The following is a 17,639-nucleotide window of genomic DNA, read 5'->3' as shown; positions in this document are numbered from 1 at the left end:
CTGGAAGATGTGCAGCACTTATAAGTAGGCTATTATGTTGCAATGTCATTGCTCACATACCTGCCAATGGTTTGGCTGACATAACACAGGTATATGTGTATGTGACTACAGATATCAGTCACAAATGTGCTTATTGTCCAGAAGAACACTGTACATTTGAATGTTATTAATTCAATATATTACATGCAGTTCAACACACATGTCTACATCAGTACTTTACTATGCACATGCTCTATACAGGTCTCTTAGCTTTACAAGACAAACATGTGTCATACTCAAATTCACAGGTAACATGGATATGGACAACATCCCATTAACTGGCCTAGCAGTGGCACAATCACAACTGTTTGACAAGACACCCCAGTTGTTGTCATATATGCGCTGTCCTTTCCCAGGGTGAGTCAGGCTCCTGAGCTGTGATCCTACCTTGCAACCTCTCAGAGCATCACATCTGGACAAAGCCTAAAATGATGGGGGATAAATATGGACAGACTTTAAATAGTCCTGTTACAAACATAGGAATTTTGTAGAATGATACATTTTGCATTACCGTGAATATTCTTAAGGATGTGGGAGTCTTAAACTCAAGTGTTTGTCATTACTTGATGACTTCAGTCCTCATCTATTTGTCAGAAAAGTACTGATTTCAGGAGGAACAGACAAAAAACTATGATGGGAAAATCTGGACATTCTGTGAAGATCTGTATAGTTGACAGAAATGTCTATGAGGTCTCCCACTGCATAAAGGGCCAGATGCTATAGCCATACCAGCTATTCAGCAGGACATTAGTACAGCAAGTCTTGTTGGGACATACATTCCTCCAAATCATATTTCCCATTATTACAGACCAAGTGCTACATTCAATTACATGATTATATGTTCCACTTACCTTTTGTCTTTCTTCCCTTTTCCAGTTTATGTTTCATTTGTTATTTCTCTCTCTCTCTCTCTCTCTCTCTCTCTCTGTGCACTACAGGGATAGAGCTGGTTTGAATAGGTGGCACATGGCTTTTGTTGGTGATGCTCATGACCAGCTGATGGCCTGTGCACCTACTGGGGTTCCCCACTTGCTAACTGCATGCAGAGTAGCTGTGTAGTTCTTCCAATAGCCAATGTCATGGCAACACACTCCTATAACTGAGTACTACATGTGGGGGTTGGCCGTTTCCCTTACTTGTGAGGAAGACATCCTGGGGTTGTGTGAGCTACTACCTCTTACAACAAGACTTGTGAAAACAAAGCCAACTAAATGGTGGAGACAGTTCAAGACTTAGGGGCAGAATGTGAGTATTGCTGTTATATTTTTGGAATACTACTAGTTTAACTGGGTTTGTCTGCACATACTACTTCTGCATGGGTTTCAGTCTGACAATGTTCTGTCTCTTCATAGCTTTCAACTGTTGGGCCATCCACATAATGGCCACAGGTTAGCCTGTTATGTTTGGTCTGTTCCGCAGAAAAGTGTTGTCCTTGGAAAATCAGTAGCATACTCTGGTGACTTCATTATGTAACTGGTAACATCCATTTATTTTTCTGACTTTATAACCCTCATAAAAGATATGTTACAACAAACCCTGTAACACCAGCAACTTTCTCAGTGTATAACAGCAATATTTCAAGTATGGCCATGTATTTGAGCCTCTGTCCACCAATTATGTCAGGCTTTGTCCAGATGTCATATAGTATGAGGTTGATAGGTATACTGGTCTATAATTATTTAGTGCTGTCATTCCTGCTGAGGGGAAATGCTGGGAAACATGTTGAAGTATGTACATTCAAGAGGTTGGTGTATAGAGAATGCTCTTAGATGCCCTTGTAACATATTTTATCTGGGGGACAGTAACACATGTTTTAACACTAGGCTGTTAAAACATGTGAGACATATTACTGATAAGAAAGATGACAGTTCTATAGCTGTACATTTGAATAAATCTCACCATGGGGACAGTAGTGGATTCCAAGGTACTGTTTTTGAAAAAGTATATTCCTCAGTTTGATGAAATTCATAAAAGGACAATTGCTATGTACATACTCTCAAAGTATTAATATTAACTGTGACACTTTATCCCGTAGGGGGTTAAATGAGGAGTGTAACTGGAGGCTGTGTATTTAATTATGTAATTAGGTGTTAATTGCTTCTTGTGATTAAGGCATGTATTTCTGGTAATGTTTTACTCCTTGAAGGCTTTGGCCAAGATATCAGAGTATAATAAACATATGTGAATTACTGGCTGGTTGTATTTTTTCTTTGCTATGTTCAGACATTTTTATTTGTTTTGCTTAGAGGTTGTTGTATGTCTGGCCATTGTGTATGGCCTATCATGATTTTCTAGCAGTGTACTGTTCACTTATTTATTTGGACTATGGGGGCAGATGTGAGTGTCATGGCTGCTTTTGTATCCAGCTGTGCATGCTGTCCCAGTTATGGTTGGTCTATCAGCAGCATATGGTTGTATGGGCATTTTGGGACATGTATGCATATATATATATATATATATATATATATATATATATATATATATATATATATATACATATATATACGTCTATATATACATATATATATATATTTATATATATATAGATATATATATATATAGATATATATATATATATATATATATATATACACGTATATATATATATATATATATATATATATATGTATATATGCATGTATATATATATATATATATATATATATATATATATATATATATATATATATGTATATATATATATATATATATATATATATATATATATGTATTTATGTATATGTATATATTTGTATACATACATCTCTCTCTCTCTCTCTCTATGTATGTTTCATATATATATATATATATATATATATATATATATATAGATAGATAGATATCAATCTTTCCTAATTGCACAGTTCTCTTCCCTATTGTAAACTGGCTGTAAAGAAGCGTATGTTTGAGAAAACATCTTCAAACCATACAGCTGTGGTGGCTTACTGGCAAATTGCTTAGACTATAAGGTGCAGGGTTCTGGGTTCAAGTTCTGCTATGGCTGTTTATTTTTTGCTAGGCAGAACAAGGTCTGTTGGATACAAAGTGATTAAGGCAGTTTTGAACAGCTTTAAGCATGTTTGTGTGAGTTTGCACGACGGTAAGTGGTGCTAACGTATGGTTAAATGAATTGACACTTAGATGCTGTAGGCTTCACTTACCAGTGCACAAATCTGCTTAGCATTTACATTTAAGCAATGCTGAAACCTGCTAAGCATAGCTCAGCTGTGGTAACTAGTGATCACATTCCAGTCTGATAAAATAACAGGGTAAATGACATCTTTAATAAGTGTATTTAATTTCTGTACATAACATGCTTCTATGTGCTGTCATTAAAGTAGCAAGTGGTGTGACTATACTGTCTGGGACACCTGGGTATACATGGATAGTACCACAATCTTTTCTCTTTGCATTTGTTTCATGCATGGGTAGTATCCCAGGTTATATGCAGTCACACTTGCATGCTACACCAGCTACAGTGCACTGGTTGACAAAAATTGTTTAACACATATTGTATCATTACGTTAGTACTTTTAACAGTGCTTTTCCAAGTAAGAGTAGATTGCAGGTTGTAGTACTATAACCATACACCCCTGCATGCAAAGCCGGGACTCTGAGTACTGACTATCGTGTTCTTGGTGTTTGAGCTATATGTTTTTATGTATCTCCTATTGGATATTGATCTGATATGTTGATATTAACTGTAGACTGCTATGTTTTTGGACATGTCATTGTGGACTGCTGTCATGTAGTAATGGCATACCTTTCAGTTTCAGATGTCTATCTGTCAAAACATTCATCCTAATGCATAGCCTGTTGGCCTTCTACTTTCTGTCTGTCCTATGTACATATGTGCAGATGTCAGGTATTGCTAAGGCTATACCACTATGTAGGTGCCCATATTGTATTGCGCTGTGGGCCTGGACACTGCTGCTAGTTCTGACATATGGGACAGTCCTTAATGTGGGCCTTGCCCCTTTTCCTTGCCTGTGTGAGGGACATTACAGAGCTGGTGACCTACAGATTCACATACAGTAGGTGTTAATACATCACAGGACAGGACATGTTGAGACAGCCAAACAACATGTGGGACATATCCCCAGATTTGTGAACAGATTCTATGTCATCAGTGCTGTTATACACATGGTGGATTGATAGATTGACAGGGTTTGTGTGGACATGCATTTAGTGAGTAACTCTCATGACTGACAGTGATATGTCTCTGACATTCCTCTCCACTGGCACACTGTCCACAGACTGGCCACATGTCTGCCTGTTATATTTTGTCTGTTCCCCAGACAGTTGGTGTCCTTGGTAAATCAGTCATGAACTCTGGGGAATGCAGTCAGCAAATACTTACATTTATTGGTATTACCAAAGTCATATTCCTCATAAAGGATATTACAACAAACCCAATAACATATGTGACTGCCTCAATGTATGACAGCGATATGTCCAATCTACCCCTGTGTTTGTGCCATTGTCCCCAAATGATGTCAGGCTTTGTCCAGATGTCAATGAGGTGCAGACATATTTATTATTATTATTTCTTGACTTCATTCCTGCTACCATCCCAGTGATGTAGTAGACCTACAGACATGTCAAGGAAGTGGCCTTAGATATGAATCCTGAGCCTGTACATTCTGAGGTGAACTGTACATGTGAGAGGCCTGTGTATGTCTGGCCATTGTTAACAGAATGTCCTGATTGTATACACGTCTTGTGTACATGTTATTTGGGCTGTGTATGGAGGTGGTGGATGTAAGTGTTATGGCTCCTTCTTTATCTGACTGTCCATACTGCTCCAGTTTCCACTGATCTACTGGATGTATGTGTTTGTAAGGGCAGACTGAGACATGTCCTGTACCAAGGTCAGGGTTCAGACTACACTGAGAATTGGGACTGTATATGTAGGGCTAGTGTGTAAATGGCATACAATGATGTATTTGTTCACACAGTCTGTATACTCTACTGTTCACTTGTCTTCAGTATGTGACTGTGACTGTGGTGATGTTGGTTGTGGGTATGTACTTTCACACTGGTGTCTGTTTGTCACTGCTGTTACATCCCTGTAGTGCCTGATATATTTGCAAATACACATGTAATTACCCATAGCAGATGTCCTAATTCAATTACTTGTGCTATTTCAGTAAATATATGTTAGAGCACACAGGAAGAGGGTGTAACTACAGCAACTGTGGTAACTTATCTATGCCAGTACTTTAGATACATCATTTTCATGGCTTCCACCCACCACTTTGTCAGCCTTGGTCCAGATTCATTGCAGAATGGAGTTCTGAGAATACCTGTCAACTGGCTGGATTGTTTCAGGGTGTCCAGGTTTATTGCTCATATTTCTGGTCTGTTTTACAGATTATTATCATTTCTCTGGTAAATCACTGTAATGATATGATTGTTGTCAGAAAATGAGGACATGCATTTCATTTACCTACCTCACACCCATCAGAATATGTGGCAGAAACAATCTGTGTCACTCTGTCAAGAAGAGTACAGGGGGACAATGACCTCTTCCTTCCTGGATGCTAATGCGTTAGTACTGAGATGTGCCACATAGAAGGTTCATAGGTTCATAGGTTGGTACTTGGCTATCAGCCCTAGGGCCTATACAAGCCTAGCCATAACAATGCCCTGGCTATTTCTTCCCACACTATTTACTTCCCTGGACCCCAAGAAGGATTTTGTGACCACAGTGGCAATATGGTGGTCAAGAGATATTGCTGTCAACCTGTGTGCCCAGATCTCTTATAACACCTTTTTTGTTCAGGGGACTACCATCAATGTGGTAAATCATGAGAACAGGGTTTTCCACAAAGGAGATGACAACACATTTTCTGACATTGAGCTTAAGGCCATGGCTCTGATACCAGTCATTGGTCTCAGTGAGACCTTTCAGTAGGATGCCAACAATACTTGGGTAGTTAATAATAGCAACTTGCAATTGTCTGCAAACTTTGTCAGCCAGAGCCCCATCATGTTGGCATGGCCTTCAGATAAGTTGTTACCAAACATGAGAGGACCCAGGACAGAACCCTGTGGGACTCCACTTATGACTGCTCAGAAGTCTGACTTGTAGTCAGCTATTTCCACACTGTGAGTCCTATCTGTGACCCAGTTTGCAACCCGCCTAGTGACATAGGGGTTGAGGCTTAGTTTAGTGAGTTTCTGCATACTTCCTGAGTGGGGAATGTTATCAAAGGCTTTGGCCAGATCAAGGTAGGCTGTATGTGCCACCTTCCCTTCATCCATAGCTCAGGTGACTGATGCCAAGAAGTTGACCAGGTTGATTGAGCAGGTATGACCTACCCTTCACCAAAGTAAACTGTGTGGGATCCTGACTCTGCAGATTCCCATAACCCTGTTTACTATGTGCATAATGATGCATTCCATAGCTTTGCATAGCAGACTTGTCAGGCAGTTGGGGCAGTATTTCCCAGGGTCTGTAGTTGCACCTTGTTTGTGGAGAGGGATGACTGCAGCAGTGCACAATTCAGTAGTGACAAAGCCTGAGGTGAGGCTGTGCTTGAACAGGGCACACAGGTGAGGTGCCAGGTCACTCAGTAGTTCATGTAGAACACAGCCAAGGGATACTGTCAGGCCCCACAGAAGTTATATTCTTGGCCTTGGACAGTGGTATTTTAACCTGTGCAGCAGTAATATTGGGTTCCTGGCCGTGTACTGGTATTGTGATTGGTCCTTTGAGGGGGGGAGAGAGGGATAAAGTTTGCACTCAATATGTCAGCCAGTATATTGGCAATATTTGTTGGCTCAGTCTAGGAGGTAAAAAACAAAAAAGGTCCAACACAAAGAGAGTGATAACTCAAAAATACTTTATTGTGGTAGCTCAAAAGACAAAAAGCATACCGGTTTCAGCAACAGCTTTCCTCAGTGCTTAGTAACAACAGAAATTACCAAACCCTTAAATCAAAAGCATCATTAGCATTCAGGAATACCATTGGTTGGTGAAAAAGCTATGACAACTCATTAAGGCCAGGTTTAAACAAACCCCCCAGCTGAATAATCCATCCTGATTCCTTATTACTTAGTAAAGTGTGCCAACCAGCTTTAGAAAAACATTGGCCCTGGACCTTATCAATAACTGTAAATGGAAACTTGGCCATTTTATGAATTAAAGTGTGCTTAAACAGAGCATTTGTGGCTCTCCTGTTTCCTGATCTCACTGAGGTGTTCGGAAATTCGAAGCCTCAGTGTTCTGGACGTTTGTCCTACATAAAATGCCAAACAGGAATAGGTAGCCAAATACACAATCCATTCAGTGCTACAATTACCATAACATAAAATATCATAGACCTTAGGGGTATTGGAACTAGTAAACGTCTTAATTTTGAATATATGGGGGCATGCAGAACAATGTCCACAGGGTACACAGCCCCTAAGTTTATTCCCAAATATAGTGGATTGTTGTATTGAAGGCAGGACCTTACATTTATAATGACTAAGATGAGACCCGAAAGTGGGTCCCCTATGAAAACAGAAAGAGCATGTAGAGAGAAGAATTTCATTAAGCTTAGCATTGACTTTTAAAATGTCCCAATGATGGTTAACAATGTGTTTAAAAGTTTGAATGTTTCATCCAAAGGTCGTAACCAATCGGATGGGCTGTTGTGTGTCTTTGTCAGCATCCGACTGCTTATATTGTAACAAGTCAGATCTATATTATTGCGTGGCAAAGTCCCTTGCCTGATGATAGATATTGTCATTACTGTATCCCCTCTGGATAAATTGGGTTTTTAGATCTTGTTCATAACTGGCATAAGAGTCCTGTGAGGAACAAATGTGACGCATTCTTAGTCCTATAACTACTTTATACCTTCTCTTACCTGGAAGACCTGTGGAGGGAAATTATTTTGACACTACCTAACTACACATGTTCACAAAATCTTAGTTGAAATCATGCATACAGCTTATTACCACTCCCGGGATTCAAACTGTGGCTGTTTATGCTAAAAATACAACAAGTTTGTGTTTCATCAGAACAAGCTATTGGGAAACTGCTGTATTTTTTTGAATGCTTTCTTTCTAATTCTCTCTTGGTTGTACAATCTGATCTTGTGATTACAACATTCTTATATATACATTCCTATACATACCTTTTGACATAGCACAGTGTGGAAAACAGTGGTTAACACAACATTACTATTCTGATATCAGACTTTGGTGCATGAAACATTTCAAGTCATACAATACCAGAGTGAACACAACCAGTCTGGGGTTTTCACTTTTATTGACAAGTACTTACACATTTATTGATATATAACCTGTATGTCACTATTACTCTCCTACTGTCTTTTTCAGTCATTAAAAACCATACCCATTTTTAAATACTGCAAGGTGACATTCTACTACGTTTTATTTTCCCTATATAATACCAGCTAGAGATTGTTACTCACCAGCCTTGCGACTCAGCCTTAGCAGCCTGCTGACGTGGGCTTCCAAGTTCACAGCTCTCTCATCTACAGCTGTACAGGAGATAAAAAAAAAGTATTTATGCATACCTATCCATCACATACACAGGCTGGACTTTGGAGAACACTTATTTTGATGAATACTTACTCACAGCTGGAGCATTCTCCGCCTGGACATCTTGGACCCACTGGTCCAATAGGTCCCTATTCCTTCACTTCAAGTCAGCAAAGTGGTGCTGGACCTGCTCACCAGTCCGAGGGATGCCAGTGGCAGTGGTGAGATCTCAGGCAAGATGGTTCCATGTCTCTGCTTTGTATTGAGAGCCCTGGTACTGGTCCTGCAGCAGTTGCCCTTTATGGTCTTTAATGAGGAGTCTGACCATGACCCTGGACTCCTGAATGCCCCAGTGCTGTGCCCAAAAGTGCACACCTTCACCTACAGCAGCCATAGTGCCTACAGTGGGGAGCTACAACTGTTTATGAGCTGCATTACCACCTGTGAGGTTTAAATACGGCCAATTTCCCACCCTTTACTGTGATTGGACAGTTTAGAAACTGCTGAGCTAAGCTAAGCACCAGGCAAACCTGCTTAGCTAAGATAACTATTGCTTAAAGGGGTTAGATGCTTAGCCCTGCTTACCAGTGCACAAATCCTCTTGCTTAAACTTTAAATTTCACTGAAACCTCACATTTGGAGCTGCTACACTACCCTAGTTAACATATACATAATATTCATCACCTATTTATAAAAAATACATTTTAGTTTTGTTTCACTTATGAAAATACATGGATTGCTGTGGGGCTCGAACTATCACTGACTGCATACCATGCGAATGTTCTAACCACTACACTATTACACTTTTGCTATTTTAACTGTATATTTCTATTTAGCTTCTTTTGATATTTGAACTCTGCTATGCATAGCTGCACGATGGGCACACCCGCTCAGCAATGGTTAAACTTTTTTGGTTTAATAAAAAAAGATTTTGAGGATTTAAATGAAATTTAACTTTTTCTCACTTTAGGAGTATGCCTGTCATAATGGGGGAACAAGGGCACAACACTAGGGACAATTTTAGCACTTTAAAAGTGCATGGGATAATGGGTTTTGTGTTAGCATGTATTTTGTGAGGTGTATGGGAACTCAGGCATGTCAGTGTTATGTTTCTACTGTTATTTTATTTCTTCATTTAACATTTGTTGACTGGGTAAGTCCAACTAGGATGGGAAGCTTATTTTCAGCAGAGGCTCAGGGTGACATGCTCCAGGTGCATGTCTGTGGCATGCATTCTGCGGATATACTGCACAATTGTGCCGTATATCCGCAGACAACTGTGTTTTTGTTTTAAAAGTGTTGTAATGGCACTTTCTGAGTGAAGGGAGCATGTTACTTGTATGGGCACTGCTGTAACATGCCTCTGCACTCATTCACGGATCATATCCCTGTAGTTGTTACAGCAGTGTGCCTTCATGAATATTTAAGGTGCACTGCTGTGCTGCATGGACATGATCCATTCCTTGCAAAAATAGTTCATTCTTGCACAGAACTTTACTGAATCCTGGGGAATGTATGCATATTTCCACCCAGACTGTGCTTTAACATGTGTGTACTGGCCACGCTGTGCATCAGACATAGGCTACCCAAGTCACAGAGTACTGAGGGTGGACTACAGTTATCATCAGATGCACAGGTGAGAAGGGCACAGTGGCAAGTGTTAGCATCAAGCAGTGTGTGTGCTTGCATGTGTGCATTTGTGTGTGTGTGTGTGCGTGTGTGTGTGTGTGTCTGTGTGTGTGTGTGTGTGTGTGTGTGTGTGTGTGTGTGTGTGTGTGTGTGTGTGTGTGTGTGAGTCTTTGGTAGTGACATTACAGATGTGAGTATGCATGCTGGACTACACCCAGCAAATGTTGCAACATTGTGCAGGTATCTGGGGGACAAGTACAGGGCACCTACAAGAGACATAAATGTTGACTTTGCATGTCCTAATTTGTACACCCTCTCCTGGGAAGGTAACAGGCATGATCCAGATCACCTAGAGAGAATGGAGTGATTTGGATGTCTGCTGGGCTTTGCACAAACATCCTGTCTTTATCTGCATCCACTTTGTAATGTACCTCCAACAGTGATAGCAGAGTGCCCATAGTGGCACTGCATGTTCTTTTGTGTGCCCTCCACTTTCCAAGGCAGAGATAGAGGGGGACTGGCCACAGGAAGTGCATTGCCTATCAGATGTGATCACAGAGAGGCACCTATTGCTTATAAACTCCATATGTCATATGTCCAAAATGTTATACATGTGACCCATTCACTCATTTAGGTCATCACACAGAGCATGTACTACTCCAACCAGGTCAGAAATGTGTGTGCTGCTGTCTGCTTGCCCATGTGTTATGATGGTCCATAATTTCTGGGTAGTGGCCATGAATGCACCTAATTTAGGAGATGAACAGTACCCAGAGATTGCTCAGCCACAGGCATGCCATCCACTTCTAACCTCTTCTCCTTCTATGGAGCTTGCAACACTCTGCAGGTGATGACATCCCTTGCTGAGCATGTCTGTCTGCATCTTCCTCTCCATGTGTACCATCCTTAGTTTGTGGAGATGGGTTTCACAGGCATAAATGTTGTATCCATGAAATGGTGTGGAGATGTGGATATCACATTGCCCATCTCCAGTACTGACACCATGATCCCTAACCATGCCAGGATGTGGCTGCTGTCATTATCAGAGCCAGACAGCTCCCCCAATATCAGGCAGCCCTATATTCACAGTGGTGGACCCTGATAACACAGCAGCTGAAATACCATGGCAGTTTAGACTCTCAAACTCTGTAAGAACTCTTTGTTGCAACCTTTTGAAGAAAGTACAAATATGTAATATAATGGTACATTAAAATAATGAGAAACATACCTTCGGTCAGTGGCCTCTGAAACTAAAGGCCACATATTCCTGAAAAATTTTGTTGTCAGGATTTGTAAGTTCTGTGACTCACACATTGAGTAACAAGGGCAAATAGCTGTATATGTTAAGACATACCCTCCTGGGGTATCACCAGCTATGAGCCTTGACCTGCTCATCTCTAAACCAATGTCTGACACTCTACTGATTGCAGAACTGTTTGGATATCATGCAAAGATATCAGGAACTCCTCCATCTCTGTTGGTGGTAGTTCAGTTGGTGGACTGCCTCCCATGGTGCTCCTCTTCCAGAAAGGCTTCTTGAGTTCTGATGACACTGATCATGTCTGTGGACCATCATCTGACATGATGATAAGTTCTGTTTTGGCCAACAACATTATTTATGTCAGTAATCACTCATGTCAGGCAAAAGCACTGCAGGTCTGATTAGATATTTCATGACTGATCACTTGCATACCTCTCAACCTCTTAAAGCATGAAATCTGGAGAAAGCCATCAGGCTGGCCTTAGCTGAAATGGCGCCCTAGGTGAAGTAGTACTCCAGTGCCCCTTAAACCCCACCCACACCATACTAATCTACACCCCTATAAGCCACACCCACAGGTAGGCCACTTCATCTTTTCCTTCAATTATTTAAATGCATAGGAAGAAGAGATACCTTGTTGTTTGTCTTTTCAGCTTTTCCCAGTTAGGGTTCACCACAGCAGAACTCCGGTCTTCTAATGATTGGCAGTAGATTTTTTATGGTGCCGAGTTGCCAGCCCAACACTCAACCTTCAGCGAAGGCACGCCCATTCACGCATGTCTTTCAGAGGCTACTCGACCGCAGGAAGGACATGCAGACTCCACACAGAAGGCGCTCCAGCCATGAATCGAACAGGAGAACCTCTTACTGTGAGGCAACAATGCTACCGCTGTACCACCGCGGCTTATAGGAAGAAGAGATACCTTGTAATGTAGTTAAATTACAAGTGAAGGACGGTGGAATTTTCCTTTAATAAACCTGCTTTATCTGTTGCTCCTTCACACATATTTTACTATAAAGGTCATGTCCTCAAAAATAGAAGCCCATGTGCCTTGTTTCAAAGGGTTGCTTAAGTTAAACAGTTTAATTTACTTTGGGGTAGGCTAGCGAGTCTTACAGCTCAGTGATAGTAGAATAACAACCTCTCTCCTCCCTGTGTACAGTAGTTTAAGCTAGAATAGCACTAACACAGGTAGCCATTTGCTAAACAACACAATCTTGCAATGAAAACAGACTTAACAAAAGCATTAAACTTATCTGCCATTGAAATGGCATGAAAACCCACATTCATAGAAAATGCATCTGGCCATTAAGTTTATCTTTGGGCTGTTTTCAAAACAGACTCCTTGCACACATTTTTAGGGTCATGCATACATGCATTCGTTCTTTGATTCACCTTCCTGATTCTAGTAAATTATATTCCTTGTATAATACCTCTGCCACTTGTTAGAAAGCATTTTAAATTGCAGTTTAACATTCTTTTAATAAGCAATGAAATGATGTATAAAATCAATAACACTATTCATTTCAGAAAATTCTGACCATAAAAGGCTAGACTTCTGTCATTACAATCCACCAATATCACTCAATGCACAATCTTGCATGAGTAAAATCATCTGAATAATTCCACATTAAAGAACTATGTAACTAATGAAGAGGTTGCTACTGGCAAACAACTTTACACCTCAATGCTTCATCTACAAATTCAGTGTATGTTGCCCTTGAAGAACTGCCTATATTACAATTAAAAATGTGATAAACTGGTAATATTGCAATAGGAAATAACTAAAACTGACAAGTTCATAGTTACTAGATATCTCATCCAAAGGAGACACACTCAGGAGAGTAAAACCGCTACCCCTCTTATAATGCACCAGATAATCAGCAATCATATGGGTGCTGCAATATCAGCACTCCATCTACATGGTGTGAGTAGAATCCACAGCCTTTTGCACCAAAGGCAGTTATGCTACTAATGCTGCTTTCAAATTCCTTGTATAATAAGGCACCACTTGTTAGTTAGTGTGTGTTTTAAATGTGTAGCTTTGCGCTTTACATTTCTAGTTTTGAACATTTTCCAGTAAGCAATGAAACAATGCATTTCCCAATAATGAAAAAACTGCCCATTTCAGAATATTTTAACCATAAAAGGCCACTCAAACTTCTGTCATTACAATCCATCAGTATAAGTCAATAAGCACAATCTCTTCAGAAGTAAATTTCATCCGAATAATTCCACATTAAAGATATTTGTAACTAATGAAGAGGCTGTTACTGGCAAGCAACTTTATATTTCAGTGTTTCATCTACAAATTCAGTGTTTGCTGCCCTTTAAGAATTAATTGCCTATGTTACATAAAAAAATGGTAAGCTGGTAATACTACAATAGGAAATGACTGAGAAACCAACAAGTTCATAGTCACTAGGCCTCTTAAACAAAGGAAGACACACTCAGGAATGCAGAACCACTATCTCACCTTAAAATGCACCAAATAATTGGCAACTAGGGCATTACATACAATGCCTCCATACCTCTCAACTTCTTAGCACAAAGACAGCTGGACAAAGCCTAACATATTGGTGGGGGGGGCAAAGGCTCCAAAAGAGGGACAGATTTTCCCCGGGATTCATGAAGCTTGTGCCAGGTGCAGGTGTAGCATCAGCGATCTAACACCAAATATGGCCGCCGAGCAATTTAGGTACGAGCTGTTTCCACTTGCACTACCTGCGTACGCCACGCTCGCACAGCTCCCTGCGCATGTATGCTAATCATCCCATGTGCAGCAGTGTAACATGCAAATGAAGGTATATAGCGATTCAGGAAGTGGTGCAGGCATAGTGTAAGCATGCAGAAATGTAAACCGAAAAAAATGGTTTACATTTTTCAAACATAAAATCGGAGCCATGACAGCGGACCAAACTCACGTATTATACTGTTAATATATGCCAGTGGCTAAATATATAGCCATTGGCATAAAACAACATGCACAAAATATAAAAAAGAACATTTAATATTATGCCCACACTAACGCGGAGTTAATGCGCAGGGCATCGGTGCGCAAAGGGGATCGCAAGGAATATACAAAAATATAGAATAGAACTGCAATGAAACACATATCACGATTTCCCCATAATAGTCAATGGCAAGCATACTACACCATACTCATGGTGCAAGGGTTGCTAAGGGACAGTGACAGTGTTATGTGCAGTAGCTAGGAATTAGTAGGCAATGTCATGCAAATGAGAGGTGTAATACTGAATTACAGATTTTCCGCTGGTGTAAGGATGCACAAAACAGCGTAGCTTTATAACACCGAGGTGAGCCCTTGAGATAAAAATGACATCAAGAGATGGATGTGTCGCCATTGCTGTAAGCACATTGGAGCATTGCTAACCCGGTTTGCCTGTTGTAAGCAAAGCTGCAGGATAGGGGTGTGTTGAAGTAGCCATAGCTTGGCTTAGCTGATAGCACACAAGGTAACAGAATGTGCATGTGAACGTGGATGAAAATGTGCTGTAAACCCGGAAAATGGCTGTACATGGTGCACACCAGAGCGGAAACAGGAAGGATACGGAAAAAAGATAAGGAAATGCTGCAGCATGGAAATAGGAGTACAAATGAATACTTAACACCTAGGAACCCACAGTGGGCCATTGACAACAGCTAACAAGGCTGCTAGCAGCAACCTGCAGATCAGGAAAGGGGAGGTGCCGTACTGCAAAGAAAACAGAGCTGTCACAGCAGAACAAAGCAAAACTGCAGTAGATCAGCTACAAAACACATTTTGAAACACATTCCTGGGTAGGAAAAAAGTACAAAACAAAAAGTCGGCAGCTGGATGCATGCCTAACAATGGGAGGGGATTTGGGTTGAAATGTGCAATAAAGGGCAACAGATAAATCACGGCAGGCAAGCATAATTTAACACCAAAGGCCCCACAATTGCAGTACATGCTGTAAAACTCTGCAGCTAGAATTGCACATACATACCCAATGACATCAGCAGCATCCAAAGCACAATAGTATAAAGTGTGAAAGCACCTCACACACACTTGTGTATTCCCAAACACTCTGCACCATCGATATAAACAGACAGGGAACGTTTAAAATGTACATGTTAGGGGCTGCCATAGCTTTGATTCATCAGCATGTGTTGGAGACTGAAGGTGGTGTGGAGGATGATGCTGACAACCACCTCAGGCACCGGAGGAGAAGAAGAGTGTTCAGACCAAGGGTAACCTACCAGGGGCTAAATGATCTGGAGATAGTAGAGCATTACAGGGTGGACAGGGACACCATACAGCAACTAGTTGAGCTGTGCCGGCCATGCCTCAAAGTGAGAAATAACAGAGGCAACCCATCCCAGTGGACACGAAGGTATGTGTACGCTTGAGAATACTAGCCACAGGTACCTTCCAAAGGCCAACTGGGGATATCCTGGGGGTCTCACAGGCATCAACATCCAGGGTACTCCACCAGTTCCTGGATGCCATGTTACCACATGCCAATGAGCACATATACTTCCCCCGAATGCAGGAGGAGTTGGCCAGCAATATGCATCTCTTCCACCATGTGGCAGAATACCCAGAGGTACTGGGTGCAATAGACTGCACACACATACACGTCAAGTCACCACCCGGTGAGCAGGCTAGGTGCTACATAAACCGCAAGGGATACCCCTCCATCAACTGCCAGGTTATGTGCAATGTCCAGGGCATTATCATGGATGTGTGTGCTGGCAGCCCTGGAAGCTATCACAACTCCCACATCTGGCATGCCTCACAGCTGTATCAGGTATTTGCCAGGGGGGACATCCAATATGGCCACCTGGTGGGAGATGCTGGCTATGCACTTGAACCGTGGATGATGACTCCCATCAGAAATGCACACACACCCATGCAAGAACGCCATAATGAGGTACACTCACAAGCTAGAATCATCATAGAGCATGTGCTTTGGATGCTGAAATCATGGTTTTGTTACTTGGACATATCTGGTGGAGCCTTGCAGTACTCTCCAGGCACATGTACCCACATCTTCATAGTATGTGCCATGCTACACAATATGATCCTGTGGAAACAGCTGCAGCAGGGACAGAATGGTGAAGGCCCTCATAGCCCACCACCATTGCCAAGGGCCCCACAGGCACAGAGGTACTCAGACCATGAACACCCTGAGCCAGCCCCAGTAGGCAGATGGAGGCGTGCCCAGTATGCCAATGCCTTGGCAAAGAGGGAATGTATAGCACACACACTGACAGTGTAGGCACCTATGGACTTACACCCTTCTCCCCCTGCACACACAGTAAACATGGATGGCACACACACAAGACCATCAGCTACAGAGGCAACCCTCAACTATTGCACACACAACTGCTATTGGCACAAGGTAAGTCAACACCTGAACAGTAATTTAAGCTATCAGCATGTGCTGATACTGTATGTATAGGTTCATAGGTACATAGGTAGGTATTTGGCTAACTGCCCGAGGCCATTCATACGCCTAGCCAAAATGTATCAGCTGTTGCCACCCCATTGATTAACTAACTGTCCCTCTGTGAAGCAGAGCCAATTGCGGTATCCCTGGGGTGTACCCACTGTTCCTCATCCAGTCTGCAAGATGTCCTTGGAGTGTTAGTGAGGGGGATCCGTATAATGTAATCATGGATGTAATTCCAAAGCATGAGGAGTACCTGTGACAGGAATCTGTCACTCCAGCATCTTCCAGTTATGATTGTGGCAAGGTTTAGCTCATTACAGTGTGTGGCTCACTGTGACATGGATTCCCATAGGTGGAGCATATCCATTAAGCCTGACTTGGACATGGCTTTGTTGGGCAGCAAAGATCATCTCTGAGTAAACGAGATGCCACTGAGTAATGCAAAAGTTCATGCAGTCTGGCAGCATAGGACACATGTCTGAGGCCAGTAATGCTCTTGGCGAGGTATGTTCATGGACCCTCCAGCTGTTGGATGTGTCTTCTGAGGTACATCCCAAATGGATTATCATACTCGATGATGGGATTGATGAGGGGTGAGTAAAGGGGCACAATAACCTCAGTATGTCTAGATGTGAACCCTTAAGTAATCAGATGGCCTACATAGATGGATGGCCTAAGTACTTTGGAGATATGATTGTCAAAGGAGAGATCACTATCTAATGTAGTCCCCACACACCCATTACCTCATCTGTATTAAAGTGGCTGCCACTCA

Source organism: Protopterus annectens, chromosome 11.part0 (genome assembly GCF_019279795.1).
Source record: "Protopterus annectens isolate FY-2018-M chromosome 11.part0, PAN1.0, whole genome shotgun sequence".
Classification (NCBI taxonomy): domain Eukaryota; kingdom Metazoa; phylum Chordata; order Ceratodontiformes; family Protopteridae; genus Protopterus; species Protopterus annectens.
Note: the sequence above shows the minus strand (reverse complement) of the source record.